We start from the raw sequence: 21874 nt of genomic DNA, 5'->3' as shown, positions 1-21874 counted from the left end.
TTGCAGAGTCCTATGAGATTTTGTTTCCGAAAGATATACTTTATTCATTAAAAATCTTAAACATTGCAAAACGTTTAAATTATTAAAACAGGAAAGTTCGACGATAGTTACATTTACTCCTCAGGTTCACGCTGATTTCAGTTTGACAACATTACGGGCGGAATCTTACGGCCGTTCACACCAACGGGATTTTCCTGTCCCGCTGCAGTGAACAGAGATTTGGATGGGCCCCAAATTCTCCATCCTCGCTGCAGTGGGGCGTGAACAGGCGGCAAGATCGTCCCCTACATATATTTCATATAAGGTACTTATTATGTTCATATAACGCTACATGTAAGTCCAAAGTTCTTTACAAAACTATGTACATTGATCATGTTGCACTCTGCATTGCTTTAGTAGAGTTACGCACAGTTAGGAATTATACACTCAGTCCGAGGGGTTTTCCCAGTTATTGGCCCATTCGGTCTACTGTGGCTGAAAGGCCTCAGACAATGGCCTTCCCCCATTGCACCTTGAGTGCCGAGAGATGGGATTTGACTTTTCTGCAGTAGTTTGGTACAGCTGAGTGTCTCACTCAGCCATTTCAGCGGACAGTTCAGGGCCAACCACATTGCTGTAGGTCTGGAGTCACATAGAATCATAGAATAGAATCCATAGAATCCCTACAGTGCAGAAGGAGGCCATTTGGCCCATCGAGTCTGCGCCGACAACAATCCCACCCAGGCCTAAGCACGGTAGCACAGTGGTTAGCACTGCTGCCTCACAGGGACCCAGGTTCAATTCCCAGCTTGGGTCATTGTCTGTGTGGAGTTTGCACGTTCTCCCCGTGTCTGCGTGGGTTTCCTCCGGGTGCTCCGGTTTCATCCCACATTCTGAAAGACATGCTGGTTAGGAGCATTGACCTGAACAGGTGCCAGAGTGTGGCGCCTTCATCTGTCACAGCTGGCCCTCTCATTTTAGCTTCTCTGCCATTTGGCCATTCACACACCCTTTATTCTCTCTATGGACTGGCATTAGCAGCCCTTTCCCCTGGTTTCTGTGGCTATGACTCATCTTTCATTCCCTCCCCCTGCAGTATAAATATCTCCCACTTTCTCTGCCTTTTAGCTTTGACAAAGGGTCATCTGGACTCGAAACGTCAGCTCTTTTCTCTCCTTACAGATGCTGCCAGACCTGCTGAGATTTTCTAGCATTTTCTCTTTTGGTTTCAGATTCCAGCATCCGCAGTAATTTGCTTTTATGAAAACTGCCGCTGCTTATCTGTGACATATTTCTTGTTTAAGATGCACCTTTGGAATGCGGAGTTCACCAGTCCAACATACTGCTTTTCGGTGGAAACGTGATAGGGTAGCCGCCAGTAATCTCGATCAGTTACCATCCCATCAATAAACCGCCCTGCTAGGTAGGATCCATCACATCAATAACTACATTTTGCTGCATCTATTGAAGTTTGTGGTTAATGTGTCGATTATCCTTTCTCACACACATACATAAAATATCACAGAATCCCGACAAGTGCAGAAGGAGGCCATTCGGCCCATCGAGTCTGCACTGACCACAATCCCACCCTTTTCCCCGTAACCCCCCATATTTACCCTGCTAATTCCCCCTGAGTGTCTCAATGGTTTTCAGAAGTCGTCTCATTTTGAAATTGATTCAAGAATTTTTATGCACAGGGGGGTAAATAGCGGGTTGGATTGTGAGATACTTGTCAAACTCTGAAGCTATAGCCTGCCTTCACGGCAGGATATGTGCGATTCAGGCAGGGAGCAGACAAGTTAAGGTGCTGCTGTTACAGTTGTAATCTAAACAGAATTTACTGTCTATTTAAAAATGCATCTCTTTCCTAATTCTTAGCCCAATTCTTTCATAATGAGCACATAACGTGAATTGTATCAGACAATACTAAACTTTTCCTCCACATCAAAAGTCCTCATGCTGGCTATGTCAGCGTCCGAGAGATTCTCATTGTCATAACGCCTTCTACAAAATATGCGCTATAAATAGAACATCCTGCGTTTTTTTGGACAGGATCACAGAACATCCTGTGTTTTTTGGAACATCCTGCGTTTTATTTGAACAAGATCAGAAAACATCGTGCATTTTTTTGGCCAGGATCACAGAACATCCCGCGTTTTATTTTGGGCAGAATCAGTTCATAGCGCAGCAATAATTTACCCATCGACTCATTTTTAACAACCCATGACCCCATCTGCGGCTTGTGGCACTCCCCTTTCCAAAAAGCCGGCATTAAACTAAAGGTTGTTCGTGAGATTCAAGCGCCTGATAAAAGTTATTGGAATCCTGGAGGGGAAGTCACCACAGAAATGTTGCAGCACTAAAGGGTCACCATAGCTATGTTAGATGGAAAACCTCTGCCATTTATCTGGAATCTCGGGGTTACACTGACACACGGCATTTTATTGCCACCACGTCATGAGATACTACATAGAAATTTGTAACATAACTTGCATCCCTTTGTATTCCAGCTCTCCTGATATGGAGGGTAACATTCCATTAGCCTTTTAAACTATCTTTTGTAGTTGTCCACCTGGTTTCACTGATCTCTGTAGATGGGACTTGAAATCTCTCCTATTTTTACAAACTGGAGCAATTCCAAATAAGAAGCCTTTTAAAAATTCATTTGTGGGACATGGGCGTCGCTGGCCGGGCCAGCGTTTATTGCCCATCCCTAGTTACCCTAGGAGGGCAGTTGAGAGTCAACCACATTGCTGTGGTCCTGAAGTCACATGTAGGCCAGACCGGGTAAGGACAGCAGATTTCCTTCCCTAAAGGACATTAGTGAACCAGATGGGTTTTTCCGACAATCGACAATGGTTTCATGGTCATCAGTAGATTCTTAATTCCAGATATATTTTACTGAATTCAAGTTACACCATCTGCTGTGGCGGGATTCGAACCCGGGTCCCCAGAACATTAGCTGAGTTTCTCGATTAATAGTCTAGCGATAATATCACTAGACCATCACCTTCCCGAAGCTGTCTCCTCCTGATGTTAAATTGTTCAGGATACAGCTCCGAGTGTTCTATGGTATTGTCAACAGATTCAGAGTGACTGAGTGATTCAAGTGGCTGAAATGCCACTTGGTCGATGACATTTCAGTAAGGCTCACCCTCCCACACATGGTGGGCCTACATGTGACTCCAGACCCACAACAATGCCCTCAGGGTTGGGCAATAAATGCTGGCCCAGCCAGCGATGCTCACGTCCCAAGAACAAAAAACAGAACCAAAATATAGATTTAAGGAAATTGGGAACAGAACCAGAGGATTTTTGAGTTGTTGTGATCAGGAAGGTGTTGCCTTGAAAGGGCGGTGGAAGCAGATTCAAAAATAACTTTCAAAAAGGTCATTGGAGAAACACTTGAAAAGGAGAATTTTGTCCAGGAATGGAGCTGGAACGTGGGGCCAATTGCAACTCTCTTCAAGAGACAGAGTGGAAATGAATGGTCTCCTGTGCTCTGTATAATTCTATGCTATGTGATGGCGGTGTTACATTGCAGTCAGGCAGTCTGGGCGGATGTGGTAACGTGTCTAAGCTACTCAGTGAGTTGCGTTCTTTGCTAGGAATCTGCACATGCCGTGTTGGAAACTGACTCATTCAGGCCTCGCAATGTTGAGAAAGCGAAATCAATATAAAAGCAGAAACATTACACGGGACATGATTTCTCTGTGTAAACCGAGCGACTCAGTGCTGACAACCCACAGGACCTGCACTGTCAAATCAAAAACAATAGCTCCTCCAAAGTACAAATTCCAGATAATATTACAAAGCAAATCGCACAGGTCACTGCACCCAGCCGTGGTTCATTGGTGAGGAACACAGTTTAATTTTTAGCTGCGAGGCTTCCACACGGGTTGCACTGAAGGAGGTAGTTTCACTTCCTTTTGTTCTCTCCCTCCCTCCATAAATGTAACGCCCTCCCCATCCTCATCCAATAAACCCCCTCCCCCTCCCCACCTTCATCCAATAATCCACTCCCCCCTCCCCATCCTCATCCAATAAACCCCTCCCCTTCCCCACCATCATCCAATAAACCCCCTCCCCCTCCCCACCCTCATCCAATAAACCCCCTCCCCCTCCCCACCCTCATCCAATAAACCCCTCCCCACCATCATCCAATAATCCCTTCCCCACCATCATCCAATAAACCCCCTCCCCACCCCCATCCAATATCCCCCTCCCCTTCCCCACCGTCATCCAATAAACCCCTTCCCCCTCCCCACCATCATCCAATAAACCCCCTCCCCCTCCCCACCCTCATCCAATAAACCCACTCCCCCTCCCCACCCCCATCCAATATCCCCCTCCCCTTCCCCACCGTCATCCAATAAACCCCTTCCCCCTCCCCACCGTCATCCAATAAACCCCCTCCCCCTCCCCACCCTCATCCAATAAACCCACTCCCCCTCCCCACCTTCATCCAATAATCCCTTCCCCACGGTCATCCAATACTCCCTTCCCCACCGTCATCCAATAAACCCCCTCCCCCTCCCCACCCTCATCCAATAACCCCCCTCCCCACCCTCATCCAATATCCCCCTCCCCATCCTTATCCAATATCCCCCCTCCCCATCCTTATCCAATATCCACTCTGATCCAAGAACACATCCCCTTTTTTGAAGGAATAGTTTCTGTGGAACATTGCGACTGTTGCTTATCCGGCCTCTTCATATCCACAGCATTTCCCAAACCTGCAATCTCGACAGTCCAGTAAGGTCAAGGGTCGCAGGTACATGAGAACACCACCACATCGAAGGTCCTCTACGAATCACACACCATCCTAACTGCAGGGTTTCTTATTCATTCATGGGATGTGGGCATTACTGGTAAAGCTAGGATTTATTACACATCCTGATTGCCTTTGAGAAGGTGGTGGTGAGCTGCCTTCTTGAACTGCTGCAGTCTCTGTGGTGTAGATACACCCACAGTGCTGTGAGGGAGGGAGTTCCAGGATTTTGACCCAGTGATAATGAGGGAACAGAGATATATTTCCAAGTTAGGATGGAGAGTGGCTTGGAGGGGAACTTGCAGGTGGTGGTGTCCCCAAGTATCTGCTGCCCTTGTCCTTCTAGATGGTAACGTTACAAAGGGAACAGGTTTGGAAAGTGCTGTTCAAGGAATGTTTTGCGAGTTATGCAGTTCATTTGTAGATGGTATACACGGCTGCCGCTGTGCATCAGTGGTGGAGGGTTTGAATACTTAAAGTGGTGGATGGGATGCCAAACAAGTGGAGAGGTTTGCCTTGGATGGCGTTGAGCTTCTTGAGTGTTGTTGGAGCTGCACTCATCCAGGCAATTGGAGATATTCTTGTAGATAGCGGACAGGCTTTGGGGAGGCAGGAGGTGAGTTACTCACTGCAGGATTCCCAGCCTTTGACCTGCTGTTGTAGCCACAGTATTTATATGGCAAGCCCAGTTCAGTTTCTGGTCAATGGTGACCCCCAGGATGTTGATGGTGGGCATTTACTGATGGTAATGCCATAAAACATGAAGAGATGTTAATTAAACTCTCATGTTTAGCGATGAGGATAGTGATGAGGACCATCAGAGGATACAGCAGGATATAGATCGGTTGGAGACTTGGGCAGAGAGGTGGCAGGTGGAATTTAATCCGGACAAATGTGAGATAATTCCTTTTTGGAAGGTCTAATACAGATAGGAAATATACAGTAAATGGCAGAACTCTTAAGAGTATTGATAGGCAGAGGGATCTGGGTGTACAGGTATACAGGTCACTGCAAGTGGCAACGCAGGTGGAGAAGGTAGTCAAGAAGGCATACGGCATGCTTGCCTTCATCAGCTGGGGCACTGAGTTTAAAAATTGTAACTTTATAGAACCTTAGTTAGGCCGCACTTGGAATATAGTGTTCAATTCTGGTCGCCACACTACCAGAAGGATGTAGAGGCTTTGGAGAGGGTACAGAAAAGATTTACCAGGATGTTGCCTGGTATGGAGGGCATCAGCTATGAGGAGAGGTTGGAGAAACTTGGTTTGTTCTCACTGGAGCGACGGAGGTTGAGGGGAGACCTGATAGAAGTCTACAAGATTATGAGGGGCATGGACAGAGTGGATAGTCAGAAGCTTTTTCCCAAGGTGGAAAAGTCAATTACTAGGGGGCATAGGTTTAAGGTGCGAGGGGCAAGGTTTAAAGGAGATGTACGAGGCAGATTTTTTACACAGAGGGTAGAGGATGCCTGGAACCTGTTGCCGGGGGAGGTAGTGGAAGCAGATACGATAGTGACTTTTAAGGGGAATCTTGACAAATACATGAATAGGATGGGAATGGAGGGATATGGTCCCCGGAAGGGTAGGGGGTTTTAGTTCAGTCAGGCAGCATGGTCGGTGCAGGCTTGGAGGGCCGAAGGGCCTGTTCCTGTGCTGTAATTTTCTTTGTTCTCTTTGTTCTTTGTTTGGGATTGGTTGGCAGCTGGCATTTGCTGCATTGCGTATATGTTACTTCGGAACTGTAATAACTCCTCGGAGGCCGGAGTCCCTCCACCACAATCCCTTTACTTACAAGTCTAACAACACATACCGAATACTTTCAGTTAGCAATCTGCACTCGGAGTTCCAGAGGAACTGGCTGACACACCTGGTTAATTACAAAGCAAGAGGATCCCTGATTAGCCCATCAATTTGGCCCTTGATCAGGGATATCTTTTGTGTTTAACCAAATAAACAAAATCAACTTAACTTAGGGACCCTTCATCAGGGAGTTCATCTTCTAACAAGCCCACCTCAATTGCCTGATTAAAGTTGTTACAGGAAAATCTCCATGTCACATAGATTCTCTCACAGGATGTGGGCATCGCTTCAGATCAACATTTGGCTGCCCCTCCTGAATTGCCCTTGAGAAAGTGGCAGTGGGACAATTCCTTCAACTGCTCCACTGATTGGAGATGGGCAACAAATGCTGGCCTTACCAGCGGCACTTACATCCCAGGATTTGTTACAAAAGAGGCACAGAACAGTCTGTGGGACCCACAACAGTATAACTTTATCCCTGGTGTCCTCCGACAATGTCAAATGGCTCCTGTGTGTCTGAGAGGAGGGTGTTAATGGGCTCAGGGATTAACCGTCTGTACTTTGGGACCAGGATCTGGGTCGTGCAACTGAACATGGAGAAGTTCACCGATAAAGAACACATCCCGTAATTATCTTTACTGTGGGGAGTCGACAGAACTGCTGTATAATTAAGTCAATGATTAAAAAGAATTTGAGGCAACCTTCTGCAGTCACACTCTGCATGGAAGGTTAAGGAGTGGCAATGACTTCATACCATTCAGGGTCTAGTACAGAAGCTGCTCAGACTATTCTCCAAATCAAGAACAAGTTTGAAACACACATCCGATCAAAGTGCATTTGAGCAGAGGGCAGACGGTTGGTCAGTCAGTGACCACTTCTCTCTCACACACTAATAGATATATTTTCAGCTTTTAATCTTGCCGTTTCACATTTGCAGCAAGGTTTTTTATTTTTATTGTCAGGGACATTGGAACAAGGGTCAATGATTTAACCCCTCGAGCCTGTTCCCCCATTCAGTTAGATCATAGAACCCCTACACTGCAGAAGGAGGCCATTCAGCCCATCAAGTCTGCACCGACCACAATCCCACCCAGGCCCATTCCCGTGACCCCATGCATTTACCCTAGCTAATCTTTTTTCAGGAATAAATATTGTCCAGGACTCCGGGGAGAACTCCCCTTCTCCAAAATAATATTGTGTGATCTTTCACACCCAACCGAGCAGTCAGATGTGGCCTCAGTTTAACATCTCATCCAAAAGACGCTCCTACAACAGTGCCACATTCCCACAGTACTGCACTGGAATGTCAGCCTTTTGTGCTATAAGATATAAGGTACAAATATCAGACAGTCATGAATAAATCCAATAGAGAATTCAGGAGAAACTCCTTGACCCAGGGAGTGGGGAGAATGTGGGACTCGCTCCCACGGGGAGTGGGGAGAATGTGGGACTCACTCCCACAGGGAGTGGGGAGAATGTGGGACTCGCTTCCACAGGGAGCGGGGAGAATGTGGGACTCGCTCCCACGCGGAATGGGGAGAATGTGGGACTCGCTCCCACAGGGAGTGGGGAGGATGTGGAACTCGCTCCCACGCGGAGTGGGGAGAATGTGGGACTCGCTCCCACGGGGAGCGGGGAGAATGTGGAACTCGCTCCCACAGGGAGTGGGGAGAATGTGGGACTCACTCCCACAGGGAGTGGGGAGAATGTGGGACTCGCTTCCACAGGGAGCGGGGAGAATGTGGGACTCGCTTCCACAGGGAGCGGGGAGAATGTGGGACTCGCTCCCACGCGGAGTGGGGAGAATGTGGGACTCGCTCCCACAGGGAGTGGGGAGAATGTGGGACTCGCTCCCACGGGGAGTGGGGAGAATGTGGGACTCGCTCCCACGCGGAGTGGGGAGAATGTGGGACTCGCTCCCACAGGGAGTGGGGAGAATGTGGGACTCGCTCCCACGGGGAGTGGGGAGAATGTGGGACTCGCTCCCACGGGGAGTGGGGAAAATGTGGGACTCGCTCCCACGGGGAGTGAGGGAGAATGTGGGACTCGCTCCCACAGGGACTGGGGAGAATGTGGGACTCGCTCCCACAGGGAGTGGGGAGAATGTGGGACTCGCTCCCACGGGGAGTGGGGAGAACGTGGGACTTGCTCCCACAGGGAGTGGGGAGAATGTGGGACTCGGTCCCACAGGGAATGGGGAGAATGTGGGATTCACTCCCACAAGGAATGGGAAGAATGTGGGACTCGCTCCCACAGGTCGCGGTTGATAAATTTAAAGGGAAGCTGGATACTCACATGAGGGTGAAAGGAATAGAAGGAGATGGTGATCGGGGTGGGAGGAGCCTCATGTGGAGCATTGGCCCTAGCAAGGACCAGTTGGGCTGAATGGCCTGTTCCTGTACTATAAATACTTTGTAATTTTCTGATCAGCTAATGTGCAAGGGAGCCAGAGCAGAAACCAGCTTGTGTGTCACTTGTCAAGGTCCCCTCGCTCAATACAGTCACAGGGGTCACACTGGGACATGTGGTACAATACACTGAGCGCTGTACACCCACCATCAGAAAGGTTGTTGTTCTGAAAGCACTGAGATACACAGCAGACTTTGTTCTCTCTGGTTGTAACTCTTTTTTCACTGCTCACTGAACCTCAATTACATTTACCACAGCTTTTGTAATTTGCCAACATTACTGGGCAGCACGGTGGCACAGTGGTTAGCACTGCTGCCTCACAGCGCCGGGGAGCCGGGTTCGATTCCCGGGGGCACGGTGGCACAGTGGGTTAGCGCTGCTGCCTCACAGCGCCAGGGACCCAGGTTCCATTCCCGGGGGCACGGTGGCACAGTGGGTTAGCGCTGCTGCCTCACAGCGCCGGGGAGCCGGGTTCGATTCCCGGGGGCACGGTGGCACAGTGGTTGGCACTGCTGCCTCACAGCGCCGGGGAGCCGGGTTCGATTCCCGGGGGCACGGTGGCACAGTGGGTTAGCGCTGCTGCCTCACAGCGCCGGGGAGCCGGGTTCGATTCCCGGGGGCACGGTGGCACAGTGGTTGGCACTGCTGCCTCACAGCGCCGGGGAGCCGGGTTCGATTCCAGACTTGGGTCACTGTGCGGAGTCTGCACATTCTCCCCAAGTCTCCGTGAGTTTTCTCCGGGTGCTCCCACAGTCCGGAAGACGTGCTGGTTAGGGTCCATTGGCCGTGCTGAATTCTCCCTCAGTGTAACCCGAACAGGCGCCGGAGTGTGGCGACTCGGGGATTTTCACAGTAACTTCATTGCAGTGTTAATGTAAGCCTACTTGTGACACTAATAAATAAACTGAAACTAAGCTAAGGAGAGGCAAGTGTCCAACCAGCTGAGCAGAGCGGTTTTGGTCTTTTTGAAGAATTGATGGATCTCACTTACCTGCAGATCTATTTGAAGAATGTGCATTCTTGGAGACTTGCTGATGATCAAAGGACATCAGAAGAAAGGATGGAGGTTTCATTCTTTTCTCTGTTTGAAGAGATATCTTTGTTTGGATGTGGGGATAGCTGTCAGCACCCCGGGATCAGCTGGTGAACTGACTGAACTCAGGCAGATATTTAACAGGAGCTTCAGGCCTCAGCAATAAGGCTTTCCAAGCCCAGTTCACTTTTATGCTTAAACCTGTCATTCTCTTCTTTGTCCTGCCTGGACTCGGAGCTTTGTAACATGGACGGTTCCTCACCCACTTACCTCATGAACTAGGTTAAAAAGGAAGAAAGACTTGCATTGCTATATCGCCTTTCACAACCGCAGAAGGTTCCAATAAGACACCTGAACTCCATGCAAAAGCTGGGCCGTCTCTGAGATGCTGATGCCTTTGCTTCCCGCAGGTGTTGAGAAGGTGGTGAGCTGCCATCTTCAACCGCTGCACTCCCTGAGGTGTAGATACACCCACAGCAGTGGAGCACCCAAAACCCCCCGGGGTTAGACAATTCCAAAGATTCACAAAGATTCACAATCCTTTGAGTGAAAAATTTTCTCCTCATCCCAGTCCTAAACGATCGGCCCCTTATCCTGAGACTGTGCTTTAGACTCCAACCAATAGGAACAATCTCTCAGCATCCGCCCTGTCAAACCCCTTCAGAATTTTAAAAGCAAATTACTGCGGATGCTGGAATCTCAAACAAAAGCAGAAAATGCTGGAAAATCTCAGCAGGTCTGGCAGCATCTGTGGAGAGAGAATAGAGCCATAATTTTGAGTCTAGATGACCCTTTGTCAGAAAGTCTGACGAAGGGTCATCCAGATTTTCCAGCATTTTCCCTGTAAGAATTTTGTTTGTTTGAATGGGTTTTTCAAGTATGCGCCTCATTCCCTTGTGGAAAGTGACTATTGAAGCTACTCCAATCGCCTTTTCAAACTGCGTACTCCAGATTTATACCTATATTTGTGTCAATTATTTCACCCTTTCTTTGTCAAAAGTTATTATAGATTCGCTATCCTCCCTGCTGGTCTGGCATTCTGTGTACCGGTAATCTGCTCAGACAGTCAATTCCCTCCACTTTTCCCTTTGCCTTCCTGCTGATGATCTTATGTTGATTTTAATTCGAGGCCCGCGGTTTCATGGATCGCCTGGCCCCTCCCCGTTGGCTGGCGGTTAGGTGTTTAACAAGATCCTTCGCTATGCTGCCTACTTGTCGATAACCCAGCTGTCAATTCCCCGTGATCAATCCACGTTCAACTGTGCACACAAAATCCGCCATCAACACCAGAACGCGGCGAGTTGTAGCGTCTCCACTGACACTGCCTACACTTCCCCCAAGCCAGGAGTCAAACCCGGATCCCTGGCGCTGTGAGGCAGCAGTGCTAACCACTGTGCCACCGCGCCCATCACTTTCAACAAGTGGATACAGTTTCTCCCAATCTACTCCATCCAAACTCCTCGTGATTCTGAACATCTCAATCAAATCTCCTCTCGACCGTCTCCTCTCCAAGGAGAACAGCCCCAACCTCCCCAATCGCTCCTCATCACTGACATTCCTCATCCCTGGAACCATTCTCTGGCTCCGCGATTGTGAGTTCAGTAAGATAACCATCACTGTACCCCTGCATGGGAGGGGGGGGGGTGGTTTGAGACACTTTGATTTCAAGACTATTTTCTCAACATGTAAAGTTTCCAGGGCAGCTGCGTCAATGCTGTGTCCCAGCCAGCAGGCAGGAACTGGGCCGCCTCTGGGCCTATCGAGTCATTCCCTCACGCGGCCCATCACCTTTTCCATGAGTGAATGACACTCCCGCTGCGAGGAACAGACTGCACAGGCCCCAAGACCATACGGTACTCTCCTCCCTGCGGAGGTACGGCCTGTAGTTTAGCCTGCGTGTGCTCAGCACTGCGGCCCCACAACTCCCCCTCCCCTCCCACGCACTCCCCCCCCCCCCGCCGTCACCCCGCCAACCCCAACCCCGAGCTTCTCTCTGAAGATCCCACTGAACAAATACAGAGCGAGATTGAGGAGTGACCCTCGAGCAAGGAGGTGAGAGTCAGTCAGAGGAAGCAGCAGCGTTCTGTCCCTGCGAACAGATGGGAGATCCCTCGTCAGACCACTCCAGCCATTCATTAATTATTGGCAGGGACCGTAGGGAGAAAGTTGACACTTGGATCGAGTGACTTGCCAAGAAACAAAAGGGGATGATACTTTCCACTCAGCCACTGTCAGTACGAAATGAGCAGATGAAGCTCTGAATTCGAAAGGTATTGTGTGATAGAAGCGAATGTGTCTAACTGCACGTCAGATTAAGATTACTTTCACACAAGAAGCAGATAGGTACAGTCAGTGATGGATTGCAGACCTTTCTACCAATACTCCTGCCATTTCATTTCTACCCTCTGCTGTCTATCCGATGAGAATCCTCCCTCCACTGCGCCCCCCCTCCACCCCCACTTTTGTTCAAACTCTACTCGGATAAAAAATGCTTTACCGAGAGTGCCGATTCTCAGCCCCTGAGAACTCTCTGCATCGGAGAGAGCAGAGAAAGCTGCAATTGTTGGCCTTGAAGCAGACAAACCCACGCAGACACGGGGAGAACGTGCAAACTCCACACAGGCAGTGACCCAAACCGGGAATCAAACCCAGATCCCTGGTGTTGTGAGGCAGCAGTGCTGACAAGGGCAGCACGGTGGCACAGTGGTTAGCACTGCTGCCTCACAACACCAGGGATCTGGGTTTGATTCCCGGTTTGGGTCACTGCCTGTGTGGAGTCTGCACGTTCTCCCCGTGTCTGCGTGGGTTTCCTCCGGGTGCTCCGGTTTCCTCCCACAGTCCGGAAGACGCTGGTTAGGGTGCATTGGCCGTGCTAAGTTCTCCCTCAGTGTACCCGAACAGGTGCCGGAGTGTGGCGACTAGGGGATTTTCACAGTAACTTCATTGCAGTGTTAATGTAAGCCTACTTGTGACACTAATAAATAAACTTTAAAAAAACTTTAAGAAGATTCAGGGGATGTGAAGAGGTTTGATAAGGATGGACCGGGAGGTCCATTGTAGGTGGGGAAAGGAAGATATTAATAATGTCAAGATTATGTCAAGTCCAAAGATGTGTGGGGTAGGTAGATTGACCACACTACATTGCCTCTCAGTGTCAGGGGGACTAGCTAGGGTAAATGCATGGGGTTATGGGGATAGGGGCTGGGTGGGATTGTGGTCGGTTTAGGCTTGATGGGCCGAATGGCCTCTTCTGCAGTGTAGGGATTCCATGGATTCTATGAAGATGGCACAGAATACTTTACAGCCAATAAGGCACCTTCATGGTGAAGCGTTTATTGTTGTGAGAAATGCAGCAGCCAATGTGTGCGCAGGAAGCTCCCTTAAATAGCAACATGACAACAAGCAGAAAATGTGTTGCCTGGTGATGTTGGCTGTGGGATAAACATTGGCCAGGACACCCAGGAGAACTCTCCTGCACGACAAGGCCATGGGATATATACACTCACCTGAGAAGGCAGGTGAATCCTCAGTTTAAAATGCCTCTATCAACAAGTGCCCTGGCAGCGCAGCACTCCCTCCGTCCTGCACTGGGAGTGTCAGCCTGGCTAATGGACTCAGTCTCCAGACTGGAACTTGAACCCACAACTTACTGATTGAGAGGTGAGTGTGCCACCCACTAAATCACAGCTCCAGTATGTGTGCTGATAATACCTATACCTGCACTGTCAATGAGGCTTCACACAGGGACACTATCTCATTCACAGGTGAAATTGCCATAACCATCAAGGCAATATGTGAGTCAGGAAACAAATCTGTGATGGTGAGGGAGGAGAGGAGGAGATTGAGAGGAGATTTGATCAAAGTATTCAAAATAATGAGGGGTTTGAACAGAGTAAATGGGGAGAAACTGCTTCTATTGGAAGGATCGAGAACCAGAGGGACACAGATTGAAGAGGGTCCAATATGTAGAAAAACATCTTCACACAGCGAGTGGTTAGGATCAGGAACGCACTGTCTGAGAGCGTGGTGGAGACAGATTCACACAGCGAGTGGTTAGGATCTGGAACGCACTGTCTGAGAGTGTGGTGGAGACAGATTCACACAGTGAGTGGTTAGGATCTGTAATGTACTGTCTGAGAGCGTGGTGGAGACAGATTCACACAGTGAGTGGTTAGGATCTGGAATGTACTGTCTGAGAGTGTGGTGGAGACAGATTCACACAGTGAGTGGTTAGGATCTGGAATGCACTGTCTGAGAGTGTGGTGGAGACAGATTCACACAGTGAGTGGTTAGGATCTGGAATGCACTGTCTGAGAGTGTGGTGGAGGAAGGTTCAGTTGTGGTATTAGAAAAGGAATTGAATATACACCTGAAGAGATACAAAATTGTAGTGTTAGGGGAAAGGATGGGGATTTGGAATGAGCTGTGTGTTGCTCTTTTGGGAAGCTGACACAAATCGCAGTGAGCTGAATAGCCTCGCTTGGTGCTGTAACTGCTCCAGGTTTCTATTCAATCTTTACCCACCTTGAATATTGTGAGTCTGGAGTTTTGGCAGATCTGTTAGTACCATAGAATCCCTGCAGTGCAGAAAGAGGCCATTCAGCCCATCGAGTCTACACCGACTCTCCAAAAGAGCAGGCCCCCCAGGCCCTCCCCTCCACCCTATCCCCATAACTCCGCACATTTACCACGGCCAATCCCCCTAATCTGCACATCTTTGGAGCGTGGGGGGAAACTGGAGCACCCGGAGGAAACCCACACAGACACGGGGAGAACTTACTGGGAATCGGTCATATTTTGGAACATGGGACATAGAATTTACAGTACAGAAACAAGCCATTTGGCCCAACTGGCCCAAGCACCATGTCTGTTCCACACAAGCCTCCTGCGCAAAACTGGTTTACATAGAGTCAGCACGGTGACACAGTGGTTAGAACTGCGGCCTCACAGCGTCAGGGACCTGGGTTCAATTATCGGCTTTGGGTCACTGTCTGTGCGGAGTCTGTGTGGGTTTTCTCCGGGTGCTCTGGTTTCCTCCCAAAGTCCAAAGATGTGCAGGTTGGGTGCATTGACCGTGCTAATCTGACCCTTAGGGGGATTGATGTGGAGATGCCGGCGTTGGACTGGGGTAAACACAGTAAGAAGTCTAACAACACCAGGTTAAAGTCCAACAGGTTTATATGGTAGCAAAAGCCACTAGCTTTCGGAACAGGCTGTTCCTTCGTCAGATGGGTGGGAGTTAGGGAGTTCCTTAGGGGGATTAGCAGGGTAAATACATGGGGTTACGGTGATAGGGCCTGGGTTGGATTGTTGTCAGTGCAGCTCGATGGGCTGAATGGGCTCCTTCTGCACTGTAGGGATTCTATGAGAGTCATAAAACGGAATTTTACCGGCACGCCTGCCAGCATTGCGGCGGGCGGAGGAGGCTCGGAGAACGGCATTCTTCTTTGGCCTCGGGTGCGATCGTACGAACCTCGGGTGGACACGCCCAGTAAAATTCTGCCCACAGAGTCATGCCATGCAGAAAGGGCCCTACGGCCCAATACAAATAGCAGAGATCGCAACTTCAGAAGTAACTGATTGGCTGGGAAGTACTCTGGGAAGTGCTGAAGATTTGAAAGAAGCCTTCAGACAGCTGACAGAGACATGATGGGCCGAACGGCCTCTTTCTGTGCTGTAACAATTCTCTCGTTCTGTCATGTGTAAATACAAGCTCTTTATTTTCCAACAGCAGCTTTGTATTCAGCCAACCGCTGGCATCCACGGTTAGTAGCAGGGCAGGTGGTGAAAGATTTGCTGTTTTCGATAGCGAGGGGAAATGAAACAGGGGCAGGCCCTTTGGCACACTGCGCAGTTCGGCGACACTATTCTACATGTGTTGTGTTTCTTTTCTGTGTCCAGAAATAAAACAGTCAATCAGGGTGCTGAAACCAGCACAGAGTGAACCAGGACAGCTAAATAACTCGTTTCTTATACACTAAAAACTTGACCTCATCAGGAGCCCCAGCACAACTCAAGATGCTTGAGGTGAAGAAGTCCATATTCCACAGCACGTGACTCATGACACAAATATCGAGTGTCGCACCTGTGACTTTAAACCAAGTCACCGTAGTCTAGCTGACCCCTGAGGTGCTGAGAATATCGTCTGAACAATCCGCTCATCAGAACAGTCCATGTCCACACAGAACAAAACCTGAACGACATTCAGCGTTTGGGCTGACAAGAAACTTTCACAACGAACCAAGGGCTAGCCAATGACCATCTCCCAAAAAGATAAGAATTTAACAACCCTTATTCAGTGCCGTCGCTGCAATTCCCCATTATCAACATCCTGAGGGTTATCATTGACCAGAAACTCAACTGGATCAGCCATATATCAGTCCAAAGATGTGTGGGTCAGGTTGATTGGCCATGCTAAATTGACCTTAATGTCAGGGGTATTAGTAGGGTAAATGTGTGGGGTTACTGGAATAGGGCTTGGGTGGGATTGTGGTTGGTGCAGACTCGATGGGCCGAATGGCCTCCTTCTGTACTGGAGGGATTCTATAATTCTATGATATAAATACTGTGGCTACAAGAATTCTGTGCTGATTAACTTACCTCCTGGCAACAACACTCAAGAGGGTTGATGCCATCCAGGTTAAAGCAGCCCAATTGATTGGCACCTTATCCACCACCTTAAACATTCAATCCATCCACCACCAATGCACAGGGACAGCCGTGTGTACCATCTACAAGACACACTGCAGCAAATCACCAAGCCCCCTTAGACAGAACCTTCCAAACCCACGACCTCTACCACCGAGAAGAACAAGGGCAGCAGATACATGGGAACACCGCCACCTGTAAGTTGCATCAAGCCTCACACCATCCTGACTTGGAAATATATGTTTTAGTTTTAATTAGTTCAGTTTATTTATTAATGTCACAAGTAGGGCTTACATTAACACTGCAGTGAAGTTACTGTGAAAATCCCCTAGTCGCCACACTCGGGCGCCTGTTCGGGTACACTGAGGGAGAATTTAGCATGGCCAATGCACCTAACCAGCACATCTTTCGGACTGTGGGAGGAAACTGGAGCACCCGGAGGAAACCCCCGCAAACACGGGGAGAACATGCAGACTCCGCACAGACAGTGACCCAAGCTGGGAATCGAACCTGGGTCCCTGGTGCTGTGAGGCAGCAGTGCTAACCTTGCCGCCCGTTCCTTCACTGGGCGAATATATCACCGTTCCTTCACTGTCGCTGGGTCAAAATCCTGGAACTCCCTCCCTAACAGCACTGTGGGTGTACCTACACCACACAGACTGCAGTGGTTCAAGAAGGCAGCTCACCGCCACCTTCTCAAGGGCAATTAGGGATGTACAATAAATGCTGGCCTTAGCAGAGCCATTCATATCCAATTGCCCATCCAATTCAGAGTCCTTTGTGGAACGTTTGTGGAGCTGACATTTTCTTTTCTTTTCCACACCTGAATGAAGCTTTTTACACTGCTCAGAATTTACAGCACAGAAACTGGCCATTCAGCCCATTTGATCCATGATAGTGTTTATGCTCCACACAGGTCTCCCCATCACCTCACTCCACCATCCCATCCTTCTATCCCATCCTCTCTCAGGTGCTTCTCTAACTTGCCTTTAAATGCACAGATGCTATTCACCTCAACCACACTGATTGCTCCTGAATTCCCGACTGGATTTATTAGTGACTAAACCTTCAGCTGTAACTCCAATTTCCCTCCCTTTGGAATCTGACTGCCCCAGCCTTAAATATATTTCAATAATGAAGCATCCACAACCCTCTGGGAGAGAGAATTCCAAAGATTCACAACCCTTCGAATAAGTAATTTCTCCTCATCTCAGTCCTAAAAGACATGTTCTAGATTCCCCAGCTAGGGAAGCATCCCTCAGGGTCCATCCCTCCAGGATCATGTTTGTTTTAATGTGATCACTGCTCATTCTCCTAAACCCCACAGAGTGTCGAGCCAATTATCTCAGCCTCCCATCAGAGGACAAGCTCCTTACCCCAGGACACAATCTAATGAATTTCATTCTACGACCTGCAAGAAGACTTTTGCAGATCAAAACTGCACACAATACTCCAGGCAGGGTCTTACCCAGGCCCCTCTGAATGGACCTACCATATATTAAGCTGATCTTTCTCTACACCCTAGCTATGACTGTAACACTACATTCTGCACTCTCTCCTTTCCTTCTCCCCTATGTAATCTATGAACGGTATGCTTTGTCTGTATCGCGCGCAAGAAACAATACTTTTCACTGCATACTAATACATGTGACAATAATACAGCAAATCAAATCAAATCGACCTGTGCAATGTAGGCATGTGTTCTTTATGCTTCAGTTCCTGAAGTCCCCAATCGAGGTGGAATGATTTAAAATTTATTTACTAGTGTCACAAGTATGCTTACATTAACACTGCAATGAAGTTACTGTGAAAATCCACCAGTCGTCACACTCCGGGTACACTGAGGGAGAATTCAGCATGGCCAATGCATCTAACCAGCACATCTTTCGGACTGTAGGAGGAAACCGGAGCACCCGGAGGAAACCCACGCAGACACGGGGAGAACGTGCAAACCCCATGCAGACAGTGACCCAAGCCAGGAATTGAACCCGGGTTCCTGACGCTGTGAGGCAGCAGTGCTAACCACTGTGCCACCGTGCCACCATATTACAGGGACAGAGTGGACTTTGTTAGTCCAAAACAGAGAGGTCGGAGATTTGATGCAGTAACTCTGCCTTTGGATGATGTTTAGAACAATTAATATCAATCCAGCTGTCTGTAAACATCTCTGAATAATCATTCCTATTGCCATCAATGAGAATCCAGAGAGATGGGTAACAGGCAGCTGAATCAGTAATGTTGCTGATGTTTTTAGAGTTTGGGGAGAGTGCCTGTCAGGGACAATCAACCAGAATTAACTGCAGATGTGGAACATCTGAACCTAAAACAGAAATTGCTGGAAGCAGTCAGCAGATCAGTCAGAATGTCCGAAGGGGACAATACATGATCCAGATCTGACAGGCTGGCTTGTCTGATCTCTCCACAGAGGCTGACTGAATCATAGAATCCCTACAGTGCAGAGGCCATTCAGCCCATCGAGCCTGCACTGACACAATCCCACCCATGTCCGATCCCCATAATCCCATGTATTTACCCTAGCTAATTCCCTAATCGGCCAATCCGCCTAACCTGCACATCTTTGGACTGTGGGAGGAAACCGGAGCACCCGGAGGAAACCCACGCAGACACAGGGAGAATGTTCAAACTCCACATGGACAGTGACCCAAGGCTGGAATTGAACGCGGGTCCCTGGTGCTGTGAGGCAGCAGTGCTAACCCACTGAGCCACCCACAACCTTCTAAACCCGCAATCCTCAAAACCCGCAACCCTCGAAACCCGGAACCCTCGAAACCCGCAACCCTCGAAACCCGGAACCCTCAAAACCCGCAACCCTCGAAAACTTGGAACCCTCGAAACCCGGAACCCTCGAAACCCGCAACCCTCGAAACCCGGAACCCTCGAAACCCGCAACCCTCGAAAACCCGGAACCCTCGAAACCCGGAACCCTCGAAACCCGCAACCCTCGAAACCCGGAACCCTCGAAACCCGGAACCCTCGAAACCCGGAACCCTCGAAACCCGGAACCCACGAAACCCGGAACCCTCAAAACCCGCAACCCTCGAAACCCGGAACCTTCAAAACCCGGAACCCTCAAAACCTGGAATCCTCAAAACCCGCAACCCTCAAAACCCGGAACCCTCAAAACCCGCAACCCTCGAAAACCTGGAACCCTCGAAACCTGCAACCCTCGAAACCCGGAACCCTCAAAACACAGAACCCTCGAAACCCGGAACCCTCGAAACCCGGAAACCTCGAAACCCGGAACCCTCAAAACCCGGAACCCTCAAAACCCGCAACCCTCGAGACCCGGAACCCTCGAGACCCGGAACCCTCAAAACCTGCAACCCTCAAAACCTGGAATCCTCAAAACCCGCAACCCTCAAAACCCGCAACCCTCAAAACCCGGAACCCTCAAAACCCGCAACCCTCAAAACCCGGAACCCTCAAAACCCGCAACCCTCGAAAACTTGGAACCCTCGAAACCTGCAACCCTCAAAACCCGCAACCCTCGAAACCTGCAACCCTCGAAACCTGCAACCCTCAAAACACGGAACCCTCGAAACCCAGAACACTCGAAACCCGGAACCCTCAAAACACGGAACCCTTGAAACCCGGAACCCACGAAACCCGGAACCCTCAAAACCCAGAACCGTCGAAACCTGCCTCCTTCGAAACCCGGAACCCTCGAAACCCGGAACCCTCGAAACCCAGAACCCTCAGAACCTGGAATACTGAAACCCGGAACTTTCTGGCCCAAAAAGGTGGCGCTCAGTTTGACCTTACCAACTGATTAAGCTGGATGTTTGTCAGCTGGAGGCATTGGGTGTAAATAGAGTTAAAATTGTCAATCAGTCATGTTTTAGGTGAATATTGGAACAAGCTTTGGAGGCTGACTGGTCGCCTCCCGTTCCTACAGAACTAAAACGTACAAGTTCTTGCAGCCTGCTTATCCTTTCTGGAACAATGGGTATCAAGGGAGCAAGAGGCTAATCAGAATAGGAAAAGGTTATAGGAAATGAGTGTGATGACTTGAGTGATTAATCTTCGGCAAATGCGACGAGAAACCCAGCCGAATACTGAGGGAGGAGTGCCAGCAGAGGGAATGAATTACCTTCACCATCAAAAATGACTTGCCAGAATTTCCGTGCATTCTGATGCGGAGCTGTGGAGACCGATATCAGTACGGAACAGCCAGTTAGTCTCCCCACTGCTTCACACACACAGAAAGCCATTCACAGCCAGTGCAGCTACATGAAAGCTCACCTCTGCCTGCACAACACTGATTCATTTCCCCTATTTCAAGCCTGCTGCTTTCTTCACACCCTGGCCACTTGCAGCAGCTCCAACAACCTTCTTCACTTGACACCAGGCCTCTCACGCAGGCCTCAGGCCTTAGACCGGCTGTGAAACTGCCTCGTTAAGTCACAGAGTAACACAGCACAGAAAGGGGCCCTTCGGACCATCACGTCTGCTGCAACCATCAAGCGCTTATCCATTCTAATCCCACTTTCCAGCACTGGGTCCGTAGCTTTGTGCGCTATGACGTTTCAAGTGCTCATCTAAATGCTACCACCATTTCAGGCAGTGAGTTCCAGATTCCCACCACCCTCTGGGTGAAAAGGAGTTTCCTCATTTTGCCTCTAAATCTCCCTGTCCTTGCCTTAAATCTATGTCCTCTAGTTATTGATCCCTCTACTAAGAAGAAAGGTTCATTCCGACACATCTACCCTATCCGAGTGCCTCATAAGTCTGTAACGCCTCTATCAGGTCCACCTTCAGCCTCCTCTGCTCCAAGGAAAACAACCCCAGTCTAACCAGCCTCTCGACATAGCTGAAACACTCCAGTCCAGGCAACATCTCGGCGAATGTTCTCTGCACTGTCTCCAGTACAATCACATCCTTCCTATAGTGTGAAGAGCAGAACTACACACAGTACTCCAGCTGTGGCCTAATGAGTGTTTTATACAACTCCAAATCTTGAAGGAAATACAATGCTAGCCAATTAATGCACAGTAAGATCCCACAAACAACGCTAATAACAACCTGATACTCTGTTTCTTGTTGGTTGGTGGGTAGATGTTGGCCAGAGATACCTGCCTGCCCTTCCCTTCAGACAATAGCCACGGGTTCACCTGAGAGGGCAGCTGTGTCACCTCGAAGATTGTACCTCCGACACTGTAGCACACCCTAAACACCTCCACTAAATCTCCCCAAGCCGCCTTGTTTTTGAGTTGA

At 49.2% G+C, this 21874-nt stretch overlaps 1 protein-coding gene across 4 annotated transcripts in view; it reads right to left on the bottom strand.

The window, feature by feature from the left end:
- Positions 1 to 21874, bottom strand: part of LOC144488359 (electrogenic sodium bicarbonate cotransporter 1-like) — a 189531-nt gene that overhangs the window by 54825 nt on the left and 112832 nt on the right. The window lies entirely within an intron of this gene.

The sequence above is a fragment of the Mustelus asterias genome, chromosome 1 (assembly GCF_964213995.1).
Source record: "Mustelus asterias chromosome 1, sMusAst1.hap1.1, whole genome shotgun sequence".
In the NCBI taxonomy this organism is placed as follows: domain Eukaryota; kingdom Metazoa; phylum Chordata; class Chondrichthyes; order Carcharhiniformes; family Triakidae; genus Mustelus; species Mustelus asterias.
Note: the sequence above shows the minus strand (reverse complement) of the source record. Positions and strands in the feature narration are given on the sequence as shown.